This window comes from Mytilus galloprovincialis, chromosome 9 (genome assembly GCF_965363235.1).
Source record: "Mytilus galloprovincialis chromosome 9, xbMytGall1.hap1.1, whole genome shotgun sequence".
Taxonomy (NCBI): Eukaryota; Metazoa; Mollusca; class Bivalvia; order Mytilida; family Mytilidae; genus Mytilus; species Mytilus galloprovincialis.
Genome location: NC_134846.1, coordinates 18401636 through 18422453, shown reverse-complemented (window position 1 = coordinate 18422453; position 20818 = coordinate 18401636). Strand labels below are relative to the sequence as shown.

The following is a 20818-nucleotide window of genomic DNA, read 5'->3' as shown; positions in this document are numbered from 1 at the left end:
AGGAATAAGTTAAAGATACTATTTGTGGTTTACTACTGCAATAGTTTATCAAATGCCAATTATTTATTTTAGCATTTTCATTACAAAAGGTGAAGAAATATACTAAAATATAGTCCGATATGTCGGTAACATGAAGGAATCTTGAGTAACAGGACAGAGATGGTAACAGAAAGGAATTATTTTTTTCAAAACAAAAGCTTTATTTCATAGCTTCAGGAAAATACATCATTTTAAATTGGGCACACTTGGAAGATAACAGCAGACAATGTCATTTACCTTTTGAATTGTATGTGCAAGATGAAAATCTGCCTATGTCTGACAATTCTAAAATAAATTCAATTCTGTCACCATCTACTATAATAATACTATAATTGGCATTTGATCAATGTTTGTTTTCTGCTGTTATCAAAAGTGAAACACCTGTCTGTTCATTCAATATACTGAACTGTATATTATGTTGAAATTTATTTAATATGATGATCATAACTTATATTAAATGAAATGGTTGGCATATAGTAATTTAACTTTGTCATTCATCATTGAAATTGTACTGAACATCCTTTCTGTTACTGATTATGGTTATGCTTTTATTTTAATTTTACCAGGTAACATGACAGAACATAACAGAAAGGAATTACATATTACTTTTTGTCCATTTACTCGAATTGTGTAGAAGTTTACTTCCGTCTATATATCATTTTAATGAGATACTATAGCAACGCATTTACTGTTATAGTGTTGACAATGAAATATTCTCAAAAGGTACACAAAAAGGCTGAACAGTGGTAACAGGAGGGAATTAACCTTTTGAATAAAATTTGAAAGACCCTAAAAAATACAAAAAAATATCACATGCTTTAGTTTATGTTCTATCATACTTGTGAAAATCGGAAGCCTATTTACTTAATTTGGATATTCTTTGAATGCTTTAGTTGTCAGAAAACACCACCGGACATGATTTTGGAGAGGGGGGAATTCAAATATAATAATTTATTGGAAGAAATGTAAGAAAAAGTGTTTATTTGACAATAGTTGGTGCATTATATACTCTAGTTAATACTGAAACTTTTCTTTTGTGGATCTTTCATTATAATGTCCGTTAATATTTGTTTTCTGTATCAAGTTGGTATGTTTTTATTTATATTTATTTTATCTTTGTATTTTTGATTGTCAGTTTTGCCATTGCATGAAACTTTTCCTGTGCCTGAATATCGCCTGTAGTATTGCAATGTCAGAAAATTCCTTCAAAGACAAACCAATATGTATTGCTAAAGGAAGTGTAGTGTCATTACTGTCTTTACTGTTGTTGCTGTGTCGTTAGTTTGCTGTCTCGGGGAAAAAAGTAATAGAAACTGAACAAAAACCAAAAATAGTATATTTTATAAATAAAAAAATGTCCAATTCTTTACATATGATTTCGACAAAAATCTAATATTATGCTTTAAAAATTTTGCATGATATTTTCATACGGTCGAATTTGTCAAAATGTACAAAACTGGATTCATTTTACTGTATAGCAGAGGAAACTCTTTCCAGAATAGAACTACAAACATGATCACCATTTTCTTGACAGGTACTCTCTGGAATAAAATAGAAATTGAGATTCAAAAAGTTATTAAACAATGAAAGGTATACATTAGAGTTAGAGCTAGACCATCGATGAAGGTCGTGAGTTGACCTCTGAAATTCTAACATTTTATTTGTATTTGGTTTTTCGTCTCATTATTGTATTATCATTTTTCATTAATCAACATATATTTTTATTCATTTTGCATGTATCAATCTACTTCGCGTTCAGCAGTAGTAATCGCGTAATTGATAGTCCGAAGTATATCAATGTAAAATAGCATTGAATGTTCATGATCAGATCGACATACAGAGACGTGCGCTTGAAAATACTTGAAAAAATCAATAATTACAGTATGAGAATTTCATTTGTTTTGTGTGACTATATTTTTATAAGTATCCGTACCTTTCTTACTTGAATTGTTGAGATATTTTGCATTTTTTTTTTAATTGATTTTAACTTTTTGGTTTCAAGTTATCAATCTATTATTTTTTGTAATATATTTTTTTTATTTATGTATACCTCCTGATAGAGCTTTTATATTGCCTTTCCATATAATTCTCCCTTTAACCACGATTTGGAGCGCCTCCTTCGCCTGAACTTGAAACAGTTGTGTCTCCATTCCTAAATCTTTAAGTTGTTCTGAAATAAATTTAGCTTTTTATGATTTCAAAATTTTTATATTTATATCTTGGTAACGTATGTAATATATAAATTAGGTATACTTGGTGTTTAATACTTAAGGTTCCACTAAAGTCAAAATATAGGACACTTCATAAACATCTAAACTTTGCCTGTATTTTTCAACCTATAATGAATAAAGTCATAAACTATGAAAACATATGTTCATTTAAACATACTTTACATATACACACAGTGTAAATTGTAAATGAACTTGAAATTGTTATGTTGTGACCAAACCGGTTCTTGGGGTAAACACTAAATTTTCAAAAAAATCTGCAGGCCTGCAAGACGACTTAATTTGCTTAAAATTGGTATGGATGAATACTGTAACATGTAATGCAGGGCAAGCTAATGCTGATTTGTCACATACATATGTTTTAATGGCATATTTGTCCAATTTCTGTATTGTACCTTCCATATTCGTTCACTTAGATACATGAAATTAACTGAAACTCGAAAATCAATACATTTTATAAAAAATCAACAATGGCTTGCCCTGCATTACATGTAATAGTATTCGTCCATACCAATTTTAAGGAAATTAAGTCGTCTTGCAGGCCTGCAGATTTTTTTGAAAATTTAGTGTTCACCCCAAGAACCGGTTTGGCCACAACATAACAATTTCAAGTTTATTTACAATTTACACAGTGTGTATATGTAAAGTATGTTTTAATGAACATATGTTTTCATAGTTTATGACTTTATACATTATAGGTTGAAAAATACAGGCAAAGTTTATATGTTTATGAAGTGTCCTATATTTTGACTTTAGTGGAACCTTAAGCTCATGTCTAATGTTGTATTTTGTTTTGTATGTGTTGATATAGTGGGTGTTGTTCTAGTGTATAAAACGCTTTGAACTTAATCAAATGATATCAGTGAATTTATAGCAAAAAAGAACAACGTTTCACAGATGATAGCAGATAAGTTATTAATGTCGTTACTATAATCCGGCCCCCTTTCCCCTTTTCCGGAATGTGAGCTACTGAATAATACGTATTGTCCCGATTTAGAGTAATTTCTCGCAATTTGATTGGCTGATATTGTCCTAATAAATTTCAGTACAATTTTTCATCACGTCAATTGGAATTATCTCCCATATACCATTGACCTAATAAAAAAAAAATAAAAAATGAGTTGCTTAATATTCCTAATATTTTTTTTATTTTTCACAGTTTTAGATTGAATATCTAAAATACAATATCAGCCAATCAAATTGCGAGAAATTACTCTAATTCAGGATAATACGTATTATACGTATTATCGGGTTTATACTCGCATAAGCAACACGACGGGTGCACCTTGTGGAGCAGGATCTACTTACCCTTCCAGGGCACCTGGGATCACATCAAGTTTTAGTGGGGTTCGAATTGCTCGGTCTTCAGTTTTTTTAGTTGTGTTTTCTGTACCATAATAATTGATTTTCTGTTGGTCTTTTTCTTTTTTAACCGTTGAGTTGTCAGTTAATTTTCTACCTAAGATATTAGAAGATGTGGTATGAGTGCCAATGAGACAACTCTCCATCTCCAATTCACAATTTGTGAAAGTAAACCATTATCGGTCAAAGTACGGTCTTCAACACAGAGCCTTCCAGTTGGGTCACACCGAACGCGTTTGAATATCCCTCTGGTATCTTTCGCCTCTCTTTCAGATACCAATATAACTATTATGTATGAATTTCTTATGACATACTTACTGATCAGACCTGTCAGTAGTTCCGTTCTGTGTTTGACTCTCCCTCGTGACATACTTACTGATCAGACCTGTCAGTAGTTCCGTTCTGTGTTTGACTCTCCCTCGTGGCATACTTACTGATCAGACCTGTCAGTAGTTCCGTTCTGTGTTTGACTCTCCCTCATGACATACTTACTGATCAGACCCGTCAGTAGTTCCGTTCTGTGTTTGACTCCCCCTCGTGACATACTTACTGATTAGACCTGTCAGTAGTTCCGTTCTGTGTTTGACTCTCCCTCATGACATACTTACTGATCAGACCCGTCAGTAGTTCCGTTCTGTGTTTGACTCTCCCTCATGACATACTTACTGATCAGACCAGTCAGTAGTTCCGTTCTGTGTTTGACTCTCCCTCATGACATACTTACTGATCAGACCTGTCAGTAGTTCCGTTCTGTGTTTGACTCTCCCTCGTGACATCCTTACTGATTAGACCTGTCAGTAGTTCCGTTCTGTGTTTGACTCTCCCTCATGACATACTTACTGGTCAGACCAGTCAGTAGTTCCGTTCTGTGTTTGACTCTCCCTCGTGACATACTTACTGATCAGACCTGTCAGTAGTTCCGTTCTGTGTTTGACTCTCCCTCGTGACATACTTACTGATCAGACCTGTCAGTAGTTCCGTTCTGTGTTTGACTCTCCCTCGTGGCATACTTACTGATCAGACTTGTCAGTAGTTCCGTTCTGTGTTTGACTCCCCCTCATGACATACTTACTGATCAGACCAGTCAGTAGTTCCGTTCTGTGTTTGACTCTCCCTCATGACATACTTACTGATCAGACCAGTCAGAAGTTCCGTTCTGTGTTTGACTCTCCCTCATGACATACTTACTGATCAGACCTGTCAGTAGTTCCGTTCTGTGTTTGACTCTCCCTCGTGACATACTTACTGATTAGACCTGTCAGTAGTTCCGTTCTGTGTTTGACTCTTCCTCATGGCATACTTACTGATCAGACCCGTCAGTAGTTCCGTTCTGTGTTTGACTCTCCCTCATGACATACTTACTGATCAGACCAGTCAGTAGTTCCGTTCTGTGTTTGACTCTCCCTCATGACATACTTACTGATCAGACCTGTCAGTAGTTCCGTTCTGTGTTTGACTCTCCCTCGTGACATACTTACTGATTAGACCTGTCAGTAGTTCCGTTCTGTGTTTGACTCTCCCTCATGACATACTTACTGGTCAGACCAGTCAGTAGTTCCGTTCTGTGTTTGACTCTCTTTCATGACATACTTACTGATCAGACCTTTCAGTAGTTCCGTTCTTTGTTTGACTCTCCCTCGTGACATACTTACTGGTCAGACCAGTCAGTAGTTCCGTTCTGTGTTTGACTCTCCCTTGTGACATACTTACTGATCAGACCAGTCAGTAGTTTCGTTCTGTGTTTGACTCTCCCTCATGACATACTTACTGATCAGACCAGTCAGTAGTTCCGTTCTGTGTTTGACTCTCCCTCATGACATACTTACTGATCAGACCTGTCAGTAGTTCCGTTCTGTGTTTGACTCTCCCTCGTGACATACTTACTGATCAGACCTGTCAGTAGTTCCGTTCTGTGTTTGACTCTCCCTCATGACATACTTACTGGTCAGACCAGTCAGTAGTTCCGTTCTGTGTTTGACTCTCCCTCATGACATACTTACTGATCAGACCTGTCAGTAGTTCCGTTCTGTGTTTGACTCTCCCTCGTGACATACTTACTGATCAGACCAGTCAGTAGTTCCGTTCTGTGTTTGACTCTCCCTCATGACATACTTACTGATCAGACCTGTCAGTAGTTCCGTTCTGTGTTTGACTCTCCCTCGTGACATACTTAATGATCAGACCTGTCAGTAGTTCCGTTCTGTGTTTGACTCTCCCTCATGACATACTTACTGGTCAGACCAGTCAGTAGTTCCGTTCTGAGTTTGACTCTCCCTCATGACATACTTACTGATCAGACCTGTCAGTAGTTCCGTTCTGTGTTTGACTCTCTCTCTCGTGACATACTTACTGATCAGACCTGTCAGTAGTTCCGTTCTGTGTTTGACTCTCTCTCGTGACATACTTACTGATCAGACCTGTCAGTAGTTCCGTTCTGTGTTTGACTCTCCCTCATGGCATACTTACTGGTCAGACCAGTCAGTAGTTCCGTTCTGTGTTTGACTCTTCCTCGTGACATACTTACTGATCAGACCTGTCAGTAGTTCCGTTCTGTGTTTGACTCTCCCTCATGACATACTTAATGATCAGACCTGTCAGTAGTTCCGTTCTGTGTTTGACTCTCCCTCATGACATACTTACTGGTCAGACCAGTCAGTAGTTTCGTTCTGAGTTTGACTCTCCCTCATGACATACTTACTGATCAGACCTGTCAGTAGTTCCGTTCTGTGTTTGACTCTCTCTCGTGACATACTTACTGATCAGACCTGTCAGTAGTTCCGTTCTGTGTTTGACTCTCTCTCGTGACATACTTACTGATCAGACCTGTCAGTAGTTCCGTTCTGTGTTTGACTCTCCCTCATGGCATACTTACTGGTCAGACCAGTCAGTAGTTCCGTTCTGTGTTTGACTCTTCCTCGTGACATACTTACTGATCAGACCTGTCAGTAGTTCCGTTCTGTGTTTGACTCTCCCTCATGACATACTTACTGATCAGACCAGTCAGTAGTTCCGTTCTGTGTTTGACTCTCCCTCATGACATACTTACTGATCAGACCTGTCAGTAGTTCCGTTCTGTGTTGGACTCTCCCTCATGACATACTTACTGGTCAGACCAGTCAGTAGTTCCGTTCTGTGTTTGACTCTCTCTCATGACATACTTACTGATCAGACCTGTCAGTAGTTCCGTTCTGTGTTTGACTCTCCCTCGTGACATCCTTACTGATTAGACCTGTCAGTAGTTCCGTTCTGTGTTTGATTCTCCCTCATGACATACTTACTGGTCAGACCAGTCAGTAGTTCCGTTCTGTGTTTGACTCTCCCTCGTGACATACTTACTGATCAGACCTGTCAGTAGTTCCGTTCTGTGTTTGACTCTCCCTCGTGACATACTTACTGATCAGACCTGTCAGTAGTTCCGTTCTGTGTTTGACTCTCCCTCGTGGCATACTTACTGATCAGACTTGTCAGTAGTTCCGTTCTGTGTTTGACTCCCCCTCATGACATACTTACTGATCAGACCAGTCAGTAGTTCCGTTCTGTGTTTGACTCTCCCTCATGACATACTTACTGATCAGACCAGTCAGAAGTTCCGTTCTGTGTTTGACTCTCCCTCATGACATACTTACTGATCAGACCTGTCAGTAGTTCCGTTCTGTGTTTGACTCTCCCTCGTGACATACTTACTGATTAGACCTGTCAGTAGTTCCGTTCTGTGTTTGACTCTTCCTCATGGCATACTTACTGATCAGACCCGTCAGTAGTTCCGTTCTGTGTTTGACTCTCCCTCATGACATACTTACTGATCAGACCAGTCAGTAGTTCCGTTCTGTGTTTGACTCTCCCTCGTGACATACTTACTGATCAGACCTGTCAGTAGTTCCGTTCTGTGTTTGACTCTCCCTCGTGACATACTTACTGATTAGACCTGTCAGTAGTTCCGTTCTGTGTTTGACTCTCCCTCATGACATACTTACTGGTCAGACCAGTCAGTAGTTCCGTTCTGTGTTTGACTCTCCCTCATGACATACTTACTGATCAGACCTTTCAGTAGTTCCGTTCTTTGTTTGACTCTCCCTCGTGACATACTTACTGGTCAGACCAGTCAGTAGTTCCGTTCTGTGTTTGACTCTCCCTTGTGACATACTTACTGATCAGACCAGTCAGTAGTTTCGTTCTGTGTTTGACTCTCCCTCATGACATACTTACTGATCAGACCAGTCAGAAGTTCCGTTCTGTGTTTGACTCTCCCTCATGACATACTTACTGATCAGACCTGTCAGTAGTTCCGTTCTGTGTTTGACTCTCCCTCGTGACATACTTACTGATTAGACCTGTCAGTAGTTCCGTTCTGTGTTTGACTCTTCCTCATGGCATACTTACTGATCAGACCCGTCAGTAGTTCCGTTCTGTGTTTGACTCTCCCTCATGACATACTTACTGATCAGACCAGTCAGTAGTTCCGTTCTGTGTTTGACTCTCCCTCATGACATACTTACTGATCAGACCTGTCAGTAGTTCCGTTCTGTGTTTGACTCTCCCTCGTGACATACTTACTGATTAGACCTGTCAGTAGTTCCGTTCTGTGTTTGACTCTCCCTCATGACATACTTACTGGTCAGACCAGTCAGTAGTTCCGTTCTGTGTTTGACTCTCCCTCATGACATACTTACTGATCAGACCTTTCAGTAGTTCCGTTCTTTGTTTGACTCTCCCTCGTGACATACTTACTGGTCAGACCAGTCAGTAGTTCCGTTCTGTGTTTGACTCTCCCTTGTGACATACTTACTGATCAGACCAGTCAGTAGTTTCGTTCTGTGTTTGACTCTCCCTCATGACATACTTACTGATCAGACCAGTCAGTAGTTCCGTTCTGTGTTTGACTCTCCCTCATGACATACTTACTGATCAGACCTGTCAGTAGTTCCGTTCTGTGTTTGACTCTCCCTCGTGACATACTTACTGATCAGACCTGTCAGTAGTTCCGTTCTGTGTTTGACTCTCCCTCATGACATACTTACTGGTCAGACCAGTCAGTAGTTCCGTTCTGTGTTTGACTCTCCCTCATGACATACTTACTGATCAGACCTGTCAGTAGTTCCGTTCTGTGTTTGACTCTCTCTCTCGTGACATACTTACTGATCAGACCTGTCAGTAGTTCCGTTCTGTGTTTGACTCTCTCTCGTGACATACTTACTGATCAGACCTGTCAGTAGTTCCGTTCTGTGTTTGACTCTCCCTCATGGCATACTTACTGGTCAGACCAGTCAGTAGTTCCGTTCAGTGTTTGACTCTTCCTCGTGACATACTTACTGATCAGACCTGTCAGTAGTTCCGTTCTGTGTTTGACTCTCCCTCATGACATACTTAATGATCAGACCTGTCAGTAGTTCCGTTCTGTGTTTGACTCTCCCTCATGACATACTTACTGGTCAGACCAGTCAGTAGTTTCGTTCTGAGTTTGACTCTCCCTCATGACATACTTACTGATCAGACCTGTCAGTAGTTCCGTTCTGTGTTTGACTCTCTCTCGTGACATACTTACTGATCAGACCTGTCAGTAGTTCCGTTCTGTGTTTGACTCTCTCTCGTGAAATACTTACTGATCAGACCTGTCAGTAGTTCCGTTCTGTGTTTGACTCTCCCTCATGGCATACTTACTGGTCAGACCAGTCAGTAGTTCCGTTCTGTGTTTGACTCTTCCTCGTGGCATACTTACTGATCAGACCTGTCAGTAGTTCCGTTCTGTGTTTGACTCTCCCTCATGACATACTTACTGATCAGACCAGTCAGTAGTTCCGTTCTGTGTTTGACTCTCCCTCATGACATACTTACTGATCAGACCTGTCAGTAGTTCCGTTCTGTGTTTGACTCTCCCTCGTGACATACTTACTGATCAGACCTGTCAGTAGTTCCGTTCTGTGTTTGACTCTCCCTCATGACCTACTTACTGGTCAGACCAGTCAGTAGTTCCGTTCTGTGTTTGACTCTCCCTCATGACATACTTACTGATCAGACCTGTCAGTAGTTCCGTTCTGTGTTTGACTCTCCCTCGTGACATACTTACTGATCAGACCTGTCAGTAGTTCCGTTCTGTGTTGGACTCTCCCTCATGACATACTTACTGGTCAGACCAGTCAGTAGTTCCGTTCTGTGTTTGACTCTTCCTCGTGACATACTTACTGATCAGACCTGTCAGTAGTTCCGTTCTGTGTTTGACTCTCCCTCATGACATACTTACTGATCAGACCTGTCAGTAGTTCCGTTCTGTGTTTGACTCTCCCTTATGACATACTTACTGATCAGACCTGTCAGTAGTTCCGTTCTGTGTTTGACTCTCCCTCGTGACATACTTACTGATCAGACCTGTCAGTAGTTCCGTTCTGTGTTTGACTCTCCCTTATGACATACTTACTGATCAGACCTGTCAGTAGTTCCGTTCTGTGTTTGACTCTCCCTCATGACATACTTACTGATCAGACCTGTCAGTAGTTCCGTTCTGTGTTTGACTCTCCCTCATGGCCCGTATGGACCATACCGGATGATAACTTTTCCAGGGTTCTTTGACATTACTTAATGCTGTTTCTATGACTTCGTGTGTTTATTTGTTGTGAAGTTTTTGACAGCACTTACAGCCTCTAGACACAATGGATCCTCTTTTCCGCCGCCTCCTTAAATATACAAAATAATCAGTAATTACATTTCTATTAGAGAGTGATAGTACACATCTAGTTTATGATTTGACTCTGATTCTTTAAAATGGACCAGTTGTGACTAACGTGCGTTGAGTGTAATATAGAAATACAATAATAGCATGCAACAAATAAAAGTTTGAAGAAGCTTTACACTTTTTTGTAAGTTATATAAACGTAGTTTAATTCTTGTATACACCGGTCGTTGATTTGAATAGGATTCAACATTCTGTAATGATATTGTTAACGTATACACAATGTGTTAGGTTTTTTTCTTACCATAAATCGTTCTGAATATACATGAACGAATTGCCAATAAATACATCTAGAAAAAATACCTGTTTGAAGTGTTGTGATATTGCAACTCCAGACAACTTTAGAATCAATTATAAGTTGACAAGCGTCTCTGTTCTGTATTTTATGAGTTACTACAGTAAAACCAGAGGACCCCAGTATACCTGTAAGTTTTGAAATACAACAAAAAAACATGTATAATAATAAACTTATACACCATAGCCGTTGTCACTTCACTCAAAAAGGAATTGTGGATGACAAGCACCTCCTAAAACTGCCAATGCATGGCTTACAAATTAAGTACAAGAAAGAGAGAAAGAAAAATGAATAGATAAATGATAAAACATGCAAATCCTGTGATTTCAGGAACTTCCGAAACTTCGTTCTCTTGGTCGAGTTTTCTCTCACTTGGTCCCCTACATAGATTGTAGACCAATTGCATATTGTTCACCTCTCAGTTCTTTTCAGACCTCAAATTCCGAGGTCCGGCCCTTTTTGATAATACATGATCATGTTATATTTCTCGGTTCAACAAAGTTACTAAAGAGCATAGACAATTTTTCAAAGTAGGTGGAACATTTTGTACATATGTATCAATGACCAGTTACATCCATTATAAGGAGAAATTATAAAGTTCATGTGAAACTACCAGATCCCCGCAAAAACTTTATCTGGAAATACACGTACATGTAAGGCGTAAATCATAACTCGTCGGCCATTTAAGTTTATTACCGATACATATATATATATATGTTCTGTGCTTTATGTTGTAATTCATTTGATTGTATAGCTCAAATTTTGGGCACCATGATTGGTTAATAAAATTATCTTATCTTATCTTATGTGTAATTTACTCCTAGTATTTCCATTTAAGTATCACAATTCTATGTTTATTAATATTCACCTTTAAGTCCCTCTATTTTCTTTTCGCTGTGATAGACCCCGTTTCATCTTTGGTAAGGACCGTACTTTAAAACAACTTTAACCATTTTCTGTAATAGTAAATGGGAGATAACTGAGCATTTTATTTGATCATTTAAATAAAACAAGAGTTATAGAACTTACATTATGATCTGTTATAATATCGTCGTCAAAACATAACACAATGTTTAGTTTGCACATGATTACACGTTTATTTTTTGTATGAATAAATAAAACAGAATCAAGGGGTCAATAAAACACATGTAAAACAAAAACATGTAGTAATGGGGTTTTTTTTTCAGGCTAAATTTATATTCATCGTTAGAATGAATAACGGTTGTAAATAAACAAAAAAATATGGTGCAAGAAAATCAAACATAAATAAGTGTATTCGCATTCATTATATAGTTGCTAACTTTGAATATGAGATACGAATGAGGGAATTAACTGAAAAATACTTCGTCTGTCGTCTTCATGTACATTCATGAACAACCAAAAATAATTTCTTTGTGTGTATATAAAAATGTAAGATCAATATTTCTCACCTGATTTTAGTTTGAAGTTATAAGGTTTAAAAATTCCTTTTTTAGAATTAAAATACACTTATTGCGACAACTATACATGTGAAAACAATATCGATCAGTCCACTATTTATTACAAAAGGTTAGGGTTAAATTTCAGTACAATTATAATTATAAAGCCAATAAAAAATATGTTTCATTTCCAAGATAATTATGTAACAATTATACACAATAACTGTACAAAAAGCAAGTAAAAACTATATCTATTGTAATGGTTTTCTTTTAAAAATTGACACTAATCAGCTGAGAACCAAATCTATATTAAGTTAGCCATCGCTTCAAATAGGACAACGAAAATACAAACTCTCTCCCTATATGAAACAATTGTTGACATGAAATTGAGAAAGAACACAGGGAATTTGTCACATGTCAACAATTAACCCGACCAAAGAGCAGAAAAACGACCGAAGGCAACCAAAGAATCTTCAACACAGCGAGGAAATACCGCATCCGAAGACGGTGCAGAAATTATTAGTAACAAAATTGTAAACGCTACAGGCCACACATATTGTAACACCAAACGACTCCGACAAAACGAATAAAAACAAACATCGAAAAACAAATGCATGATCCCGAGGGGTATGCATGGATGAAATTTAACCATGGAGGAACTTTCACTAGGACTACTACACTACCCTATATTAGTACACTGTAACTGGTTCGCCATTCCATCTTAATCTACGCTCTGTGTTAGTGTAGTGATGAGTGAGCATGGCGTACAGGGGTCCAGTTTACGGACTAACCGTGGTTTCGATTATTTCCATTAAGTCAACTCTGCGGATCGTGGACCTAATATGATAAATATCACCTGTCAAGATATAATTAATGTCACAGAATTGTCTTACTAAATGTTTGACCAAGAAAAGAAAAAGTGAATGATAGAGAAAGAAAGATGAAATGCAGAATTAGTATTTTATTGTATTAAATTGCTCTACACTTTGAACATCCTTAATTTAAAAGTAAGACCTAATACAACGCTGCATTTGATGCTGATTGATGGCTGCTTAACGTCCAGCGGCAAATTAATGGTAATTAACATGTTAATGATATGTGAATATGTACCCTGCTTTGTTCTAGAATGACACGCTGATCCGTTTTTTAATGTGGTCACCGTAGTTCATAAGGTAACAGTCCGCAGAAAGACATGTCACCTCAACCGGACATATTATTCAAGTCCCGTATGCATGAAGCTACTCGTAATACTAATTTATCGTAGGAAATGGAGAAAAATCCGTCCTTTCGGAACAAATCTTCACTAAAGTAGCTGTATGCATACGGGCCCTGTGGCTGACTCAGGGCAGACCAGCCTTTGCTCTTACACCTTAAAGTCACTTGTTTAGCAGAGAAGCAGCCAATCAGCCAATAATAATTTTATAGTTTTTAGTTTAACCTGACCGTGGTTTATATCCACGATCTAACACACTCGAGGCGAACACGCCACCCAAAGACCATCGAGGCGGTGGCTGTACTCGATATAAGTCACAGGTCAAAATAATGGTTTAATATATTTAGGTCATTCAGTAGTCACTGTATCCGTATTTTCACATGTAAAAGCAAACAAACGAAATCGTTGTTAATCATAAAATTTACACGATTTACATTTTGTATCTTTAATAAGTACCAAAATGTGAAAGAAAAAAATTAAACTATTTATTTGTTCCAAAAATACATTTTATGATAAAAAACGAGTCAAATTATGTCAATAACGCTAGCTTATAGATTACTGTTAATTATAATCCTTTATTATGTTAGAAGTACACAAAGACAACTTACGTTTATCACAGTACATGTATTGACATATTTTAGGCCGTTATTAAAAAAAATGTTCTGTTTAATAACTAGACCCGCTAGTGACCGTTGTATATTTTTATATTTTATTACAGTATCTGAATTCTGTTTCAATATGTAAAGTTCATAAAATCATCTCTTTAGTGTAGCGCAAAAGCACATTTATACTCTAAAGGGTTTCTGCAATGCAAAATTTTACAACCAATTTAAACCTAAAAAAAACAACGTAAATTTAAAAATCGAAACATACATTTTCAGATTTTATCAAAATTAATTTACAATGGCTGAAATTGAACTATATAAAATAGAAAACCGATATTTTATACCAATTAAGGGTCCGAAAGTGACATATACAGCATATAGTTTAAGGAGTCGACTTTAGCATAGATATGAACACTGTGACCTACGGAAAAGTCGTCCAGAAACATTCAACTTAAAAAAAAGAATTAGCAATTAAGATATGTCACTGTCATCTATTTCCAACAAAACACATAGTACATGTAAGCATTGACTTTTGCCTATAGTTCTAAAAATGTGAAAAATAAATGAAAATTTTAGTCGTTCAATTTTTATAAGCATGTATCATGTATTATGTACATGTTCTACTCATTACAGAATCAGGGCCGTTTGCATGGAGGTCGGTTCAAATGAAGTTTTTTCCATGATTCAGTATCGATTAAAATTATATTTGTGGAACTCTATGATAAAGTAACTAAGTACACATCTACAAAAGTAGGTGAAAAATCTGTCAAAATAGGTGCAATTTATGAAAATGATCCAAACCCTTAGATAAGGGAAACTAACTAAAGACCCCTTCAACCTACGCGTACATGTACAAATGTATCATGGTTGTTAAAAGAATGCATATTATTTATCATTCGTTCTTTTTTATTTTTTTTTTAAATCTTAAATTAAACAATTTTGGAAATAAACTAATTTGAAAACGATTAAACAAAAAATTATTGGAACGGCCTTAAAGTTTGTTTATTCGTCGCTAACAACAATGTCAATTGAGTATTGATTTGTTTTATGACTGTCAGCTATTTTTATGATAAGTATAGAGATTTTCCGAAAGAAAAAGCATGCGACAGCAAAAATAAATCAACTGACAAGAGAGAATGCAGAAAAGATTCGAATAGAAGGTCGTAATATATACGAGGGAAAAGACGAAAAGATCCGAAAACTGTCTGCGTTGATAATAAATCTTTGTTTATTTTTAGTATCATGACGACAGTACAGGTATATAAACCTCGGATCGCTCTGTGTTCGTCGGAACTTTGACAACTCCCCTTCTGGTCGGTCGTGAAAATGACTGACTGGAAGCGAATTCTTTCGTTGGGCTAAAACCACCAAGACTCAACGCTTACTTCGTAACTCTCTTGAGTTTTTGCACTCAGGAAACTTCCCGGTTTTTGGGCCCTCACCATTAGCGACCCCGCTAACCCTTTTATGGGCTATGGGGTAGGTGTGGAAACCCAAAGACCACAGTCAGGGGCGTAGCTAGAAGAAAACGATGTGCAAGCAACTACCGCCGAGCGGAGCGAGGCGAAAAATTTTTTGGGACCCTTTAATGCAGAATTTTTTTTTTTTTAGTTTTCGGTCATAGGAAGGTTTAAAGAGGAGCTACATGTAGATAGGACTTATAAACAATTTATGAACGTAAAACTAATAATACTTGAATCTTCTGAATAGAGTAAATCATGGTTAATTAAATACATAAACAACACATTTTTGAATTACAGAATTTACTCAACATTGACCAAAATCTGCTCTTCGGGTCTAAGCAGAAACGAACTTGCTCCCAGACTTTAGACTACAGACGTAATACACTGGTAGATCTGCATGGTAGCACTCGCGAGATTTTATAAAGCAGCGTACGTGTTCTCCGGCGTCGAGCGGCCTCCCGATTGAAATTAAAGTACATGCCAGGTCATTTTGTATGTCTCAGACAATGTTGAGAATTATTCGTTGGTTATATTTCTTACAACACGAGGAAGCAGATACGACACAAAGAAGCTATTTTCTGATAATACAGACATTCTCGAATTCCATTATATGGTCTACGTGTGTGAACGCAAAATATAATGAGACTTTCCAATGCTGTTTTGGCGTGTTTTCAGGGTGATTGGCTCTGTTAGTCTGTCGAAAACATCGCCTCGGCATATTTTCAATAATATCAAAGGGTTTCGATAAATCTAATGTCGATTGGTACATCGCATGGCAAACAGATAAGCCGTACTCTGTAAAATATGCTCCAAAGACTGAGTATAATAAATTCAAATCTGGTGAAAGATACAAGTTACTGTCCGATTTTTACATGATCTCCAATAAAACGTTTAATTTGAAATGTCGTTATTTATTGACAGTTCATCCATTAAAAAAGTGACAACATATGTGTTTCCTTTAACCATAATTAATTTATAAAGTTTTATTTTGGCATTTTATTTTTTTTGCTTGCCGAATCGATGTGCACGCAACTGCGTGTTGGCGTATAGGGAGCTACGCGCCTGACAGTAGTACTACTTTTGACCTAAAGTGTTTTACTATTCATTATCGGCAATAGTTTACTGGCTGTGGTCTTTGTGGAATAACAACAAACAGGACAAAAGGTAGGTGTTTACGAAAGATTCATATAACAGTTAATTTTATGATATCTACCGATCCAGTTGACATAGGTAAGGAAATGGGGAGGGGGGGGCGGTTATTTTTTCTGAATTGTGTTAAGAATTTTTCTTTTTCGAAAGATTTTGAATTTAATTTGAATTTTGTTTTTATTGTTAAAATACAACGAAATTCTTTAACTTGCAAAATTTTCAAACACGAACTAAAGGACAAACTAAAACAGAGCGATGATTTCAATTGGTAAGTACTTTATTTGTTTTTGTACACTTTATGATTGAAAGAATCATTCTACACTAGTACTGATAGACGTATTTCACGTAAGTATAAATCCAAAAAAACCGGGAACGATTTCCTTTTATAGAGTTACGAAGTAAGCATGGTGATTCTTGTCTTCGGAAGAATTTGTTTCCAGTTTGTCTGTGTTGACTGTTGACCAGAAGAGGAGTTCACTTGACCAGTTGAGGTCATCGAAGTTACACAACTGGAATTATATTCGTCATAAGATATTTGTATATTTGAACTTTCTGGATAACAAACAACAACGCCTAGTATAAACATGTCAGTTAATCTGAAAAGATAACAAATCTCTGTTTATTTTGACATTTGATTGACAGAGGCGAAAGATATCAAGCTTAAGGGTACAGTCAAAGTTTAAAGTCGAAAATAAACTGACAACGCTACGAAATTTAGACTGAATTTTTAATAAAATTTTAGAAAAGAAAATGAAGTCAATAAAAAAAAATATTATTAACAAAAATACCAGGGAAAATGAGTAGGGTTTATGAAGTGCTTAAATTGACATTTATATCGGATTTATTTTGGTTTTTTTCATTTGGCCGAAACATTTTTACATAGAAATACGGGGTTTTTTTTGCACGTGATATTATGAATTATTTAATTTTATCGTGAAATTATGTATTATTTGTTTCGGTTACGTCAGAAATCATGGTCCAATATTTTCGTTTCTAGCATGATTAAATTTAGCCTGGGCTAAAAAAAAATGTTGTATATAGGTTTTAATTTGAATCCTTCTCCCGTTTGATTAAAATTCTTAGGTCTAAAAACTTCAGTTAATGTCTAAATAATGTACTCCCATACCTTTTTATAACAGACTATAACATGTATACAGTCAGGCCAAACTGTGACCTTTACTTTGCTAAATCCCCTTATTTGAACCCTGGTGATATCTGTCTCATTTGTAATCATACCACATTTCTTTTTATATCCTTTGGTCAAATTTGTTTCAACTTGCAAATAAACTTTCAAACCAAATCGTGGGTTTTCTTTAATTTGACTATTTCATTGTGAAAAATACCAATTTTTACAATATTTAAACAGAACATCTGTGGAACAGATCACCAGTAAAAAGAGAGATAACTCAATTTAATTGTGTTTCCTTGTCCGGTCAAATTTGTTTTGTTAAGTTTAAGTTCTTAGACCACATTCATTCGGTGTCAGAAACCTATGTTGTGTCAACTATTTAATCACAATCCAAATTCAGAGCTGTATCAAGCTTGAGTGTTGTATCCATACTTGCCCCAACTCTCCAGGGTTCGAACTCTTCGGTCGTATAAAGCTGCGCCTTGCGGATCATCTGGTTATATCCTTTGGTCAAATTTGTTTTAACTTGCAAATAAACTTTAGAACCAAATCGTGGGTTTTCTTTATTTTGGCTATTTTATTGTGAAAAATACCAATTTTTACAATATTTGAACAGAACACTTGTTGAAAAAAATCAGAGGAACAGATAACCAGTACAAAGAGAGATAACTCAATTTAATTGTGTTTCCTTGTCCGGTCTCGGCTGAGATTTTTAACACCAAACTGTGTAAAATCTTCGTCTCTGTAGAAGGGTGTTGTTCTTTTGTTTCAAGGATGAGCCAACTGTGTCATTTTATGAACAGTGGTATTAAAAAAAAATACTGGCTGATTCTATAGACCGATGTCCATTAGGAACGATTCTATGCCTCTATCATTGTCTATATGGCTTAAACTTTTATTTATGACTGATTGCTGTCTCATTGGCATAAACCCAACAGCTTCTATCCATATAAAGAAAAATCATATAAACATTTTTTACTATACTTTCTGTCAGACCAATTGCACGCAGTTACATGTACATGTACATGTTGTTGATGTTATCAATTATAAATCCTTCATTTTCAAGTATTTTCCTTGAGGCTTCAGGATTTCTCCAGATACTAAACTCCAAGAAGCCACTCTTTCTTGAATTCCTCTTTTTGAGCACCCCAATTTCCAAATATTATACCACTTGATCACAGGCACTTGTCACAGAAAAAAAATATATCAAGGTGCATGTATATAGGTAAAATAGATAAGTTCCTGTGCACCTGATCAGGTCCGCCGCTCTCATATTTTACAACCTATCCATTTTAATCTGACCAGTTTAAAATCCAGTTGAAGCAAACATTTTTCTAATAATCTGAAAATATATCCTAAAATATAAAAATATACATATAGGTGATAATAATTAAATGCATGTTAATAAAATTCACAAATTACATTCTTCAAGTGTATTTAAAGTTCATATAGAAATAAGAAGGTGTGGTATATATGAAACAGAGTGTCAATGATACAACTCTCCATGAGGTCACAATGTGTAAAAAAATAAACAATTGTACTTATTAGGTCTAAGTACGGACCTCAACCACGAAGCCTTTGCTCACATCGAACAGAAGTCTATAGCAGCCTATATAAATATCATAGGTCTGTGGCTATATATTTTCGTTCAAAATTATGAATAAATTGAGATCCCGCTAACATATGTTTATCCCCGCCCCATTCCACATGTACGTAAGTGTCTGTCTAAAGTCAGAAGCCTGTAAATCAGTAGTTGTCGTCTGTTGCTGTGTTACATATTTGTTTACGTTCATTTATTTTGTACAATAATTAGGCCGTTATTTTTCTCGTTTGAATTGTTGTACATTTGTGATTTCGGGACATTTGATAATTGTTGAAGGCCGTACGGTGACATATAGCTGTTAATTGTTGTCTCTTGTGGAGAGTTGTCTTATTGTCAATCATACCACATATTCTTTTTATATATATATAATCCATTTGAATTAAACTTTCTTACTTTCCTCTCTCAGCTTTATAAATGAATACACAAATTGACAATATATGAGAATGGGGATTACGCAGTCCTAGTATGCTCACTACTCTCTTTTATAATAAATTTGGAAATAGTCGAATAGACATCAAACGACAAAAATAACCATGTAACAAAACACTCTAGAAATCAACATACATACAAGTACTAAATCGGTCGAAGCTAGTCTAAGACCGTATGAAAAAAATGTAAATCCTATTTATATAATCTTAAACATGTCGGGATACATTTGTTACAACTCGGACAATTCCGTGGAGAGTATCGAATTCACACGAGGATGCAGAGTGATCTGGTATTCTGCTCCTAAATCCGCAATTTTATCCGAACAATTCTAAGAAAAATACAAACTTTGGATAGGTTAAAAAATTCTAACCCCTTCGATGAATTCAGATGAGGTGTCTAAAAACCCTCCAAATTAGTGCAGATGATGCTGCTATGGCATACAAATAACATATTAAGCATAATGCGTGATGAAAGAAAAAAATGCAAAACAACAAAAACATACAAACAGTTGATATTTTTTTGACTGGCAACATGACTATATAATTATATAATTGCAAGGTGGAAAGTGGAAAGGAATTAATATAAGTTGCATTAACTTGTTTCCCAATGCTGTTGTTTTTTGGTTGCTAAACGTCCAGTAGCAAATATTACATGCTTATTCAGGACGAGTAAGTAAGTAATTGATATCATCGTCTACAGTATTAAAATTCTTAATAGTATTAATTCTTTTTAATTTGACAGCAGACGTTCAGGCGTGTGTCTGTTGTTGTCCATTCGTTTGATGTGTTTTGTCGTTTGATTTTGCCATTTGATTAGGGACTTTCAGTTTTGAATTTTCCTCGGAGTTCAGTATTTTTGTGATTTTACTTTTGCGTACCAATAGAGCTCGGATTCAAAGACCCTTAGGGGACGACCATTTGATATTCTGGGGGGAGGGGGGCAGGAGGATTTGTTTTTGGTTGGTTATTTATGTTTGTAAACTAAGAGGACAGATTATTCATTTTCTGCACTATTAAAGCAAGATTTCTTATTCATTAAAGCAAGGGACTGATTATTCATTTCAACTATATTTATGATATTCGAAAACCTATAATTTTTAAATGATTTCTTTATCATAAATAGTACATGTATAGTCAAGTCATTATGTACCATTTAATCAGA

General features: G+C 36.3%; 1 long non-coding RNA gene across 2 annotated transcripts; it reads right to left on the bottom strand.

Annotated features, from left to right (window-relative positions):
• Positions 1–1364: 1364 nt before the first annotated feature.
• On the bottom strand, positions 1365–13907 carry LOC143044553 (uncharacterized). 2 transcript variants are annotated; one of them, XR_012968709.1, is made up of 6 exons: positions 13888–13907; positions 11517–11604; positions 10657–10776; positions 10100–10297; positions 2090–2209; positions 1365–1580 (listed from the first exon to the last, which is right to left on the bottom strand). It is a non-coding gene; the product is annotated as an uncharacterized LOC143044553 (long non-coding RNA). The 2 variants fall into 2 exon arrangements; XR_012968708.1 differs by lacking the exon at positions 13888–13907 and adding an exon at positions 12079–12211.
• Between the last annotated feature and the right edge of the window lie 6911 nt (positions 13908–20818).